We start from the raw sequence: 2373 nt of genomic DNA, 5'->3' as shown, positions 1-2373 counted from the left end.
TTGCACTGTATCATTATAATCGCTCCTTTTATTAGTATTAGTTTATTAGAGCTGCAAGTGGACTGTGGCACAGATAAACAGAAATGACGGCATGTTTTTCGAGGCGTCGCGTCCGAGTTGGTGGGCGTGGCTGTGATTTTTTCGTCGTATCCAATGGTCTAAGAGTTGGTGGGCGTGGCTCCTTCCTGCGTCTTACTTGTCGGCGGTTTAGTGAATCCACGCCCCTTCCGGCGTGCTTTCCATGGGTGGCTACTTGTCTCCCGGCTTAGTGAATTATATATATAGATGGGTTTTGCTGGGCAAATGTTACTCTGGCCCCGCACTTTGTACGCCGAGGTCAGTAGTGTGGTCAGTGTTAATGGCCATATGAGTGTTTTTGTACCACAGTGCTCCAGGTTACGACAGGGTTGCCCACTGTCACCTCTGCTCTACGTTTTATAAATTGAGGTGGTGGCTGCGCAGGTGCGGAATGATTTAACCATCCGAGGCCTACCCCTTCCAGGTGGAGGAGGGGAGACAGTCAAAACAATACAATATGCAGATGACTTCACACTTGTCGCCACCGAGGAGGACGATGTCCACAACTGTTTACTCATTTTTGACAAATTTGAAAAAGCTGCGGGATCCAAGCTCAATAGACAGAAGTCCTCAATGATGTGGTTAGGAAATGGAGAGAGAGAGAGAACAGACTCCTTAGATGGACTCGCAGTTCAACCTGATGACATTAAAATCTTAGGAGTTAACTTTTATAGAGAAGACAGTGTGCACAGAAATTTTGAGGGAAGACTCGCAAAAATTAAGCAACGCTTAGGTCGGCAGACTACACGCCACCTGTCCTTAGTGGGCAAGAGTTTGGTTATTAAAGTAGAGGTTTTGCCACTTTGCACTTACTTGGGGATAATCTACCCACTGCCAAGGTTTTTCGGTAGACAATTACAGAATATACTCTTTAATTTTATTTGGGGAGGGAAATACAAATCAGTAAGGAGAGCACACATGGAGAATTCAGTGGACAGGGGAGGCAGGTTTATCATTGACCTTTAACTGAAACTCATTTACTACTGTATGCTACTGTGTGTCAAACTCTGTTGATGCAAGAGAAGGTTAAGCACAAATATTTTTTTTGATTATAGTGTGAAGATATTCTCAAGATATCACTGCGATCCAATACTGTTCCCCATGCTGAAGTTGGAAAGCTGGAAATCATGAAAAAGAAATATCCTGCCTTTCAAGATGTAAATATGGTGAAATCACAAAAGATTTTGTATCTATCAGTACGGGAGCAATATGAATCTCAGTATGCATCATTAGTGTCAGTTCCACCACCGGTATGGAAACAAGCGCAACCAAAACAAATGGCCAATCGTCACAAGGACTTGAACTGGCTGCTGCTATGGGGAAGAGTTTCAGTACGACAGAGGCTATACAGACATAAACTTTGTAGGTCACCGGTGTGCCCACATCCACAGTGTAATGAGGAGGAAAGCATAAAGTAGGCCTTCTGGGAATGTCCGTAGGTTAACCAAGTATGGCAAGGAACAGAAGAGTTTCTGCATAGGAGTGGGGTTCAAGTATTTTTGAACTATGCAGTTATTTTCTCATTTACTGGTTTGAATTGCTTTTCACATGCTTTGAGACTGCTTTTAATTATTAAACTCAGTTCTGTAAAATTTGAAATCTGGAAAGCGCGCTGGGACCTGATTCATAATAATAATATGTCTTTACACCAGACAGTTGTGTGAAGAGTGGAGTATCAGGTTGGTCTTAAAATAAAATGGGACATTCAGAGGTGGGGTTTTGCGGCTGCTAAAGAACTCTGGAAAGGATTTTTCTATTTGGGGGAGCAGGAATGTTGTCTGGGACAATCTGGTATCTAAACTCTTGAATACGGACCTTTTTTGATGTTCTGTGTATGTGTCTGAAGTAATTATTTTTGTTCCTCTTGTCTGTACCTGTATACAGTTCACATATATGTTTGTAGATAGAGATGTTAATAAAAAAAAGAATCTGTTCTTATCAGTTTAATATCTGATACGTCCCCTATCTGGGGACCATATATTAAATTGACTTTTGGAACAGAGAGATGAAATACGGGCTTTCTCGTGCACTTTCTCCTTTATTGGTATAAAAAAAGACGAGCAGCCTTGACTGGGGTTTGGTTATTATGAGGGAAGGGAAAGAAACTTCAGCAAGAGCAGGATTGATTCAATAAATAAATAGATCTATTTCAAAAAAGGGTCTGCAAAACCTAATCTTTTAAAACTATAAATATAAACATTGTCACCTTATCGAAAGCGTTTTCTTGATCAAAACTAACTCCTACGATAGGTACATTTTGATCATTAGCCCAAGAAAAAACATCCCTCAAGAAGG

At 41.2% G+C, this 2373-nt stretch overlaps 1 pseudogene; it reads left to right on the top strand.

The window, feature by feature from the left end:
• The first annotated feature begins 1969 nt into the window (after window positions 1-1969).
• Window positions 1970-2136, top strand: LOC114641142 (uncharacterized; annotated as a pseudogene).
• Window positions 2137-2373: the final 237 nt, after the last annotated feature.

The sequence above is a fragment of the Erpetoichthys calabaricus genome, chromosome 1, assembly GCF_900747795.2.
Source record: "Erpetoichthys calabaricus chromosome 1, fErpCal1.3, whole genome shotgun sequence".
NCBI lineage: Eukaryota > Metazoa > Chordata > Cladistia > Polypteriformes > Polypteridae > Erpetoichthys > Erpetoichthys calabaricus.
Note: the sequence above shows the minus strand (reverse complement) of the source record. Positions and strands in the feature narration are given on the sequence as shown.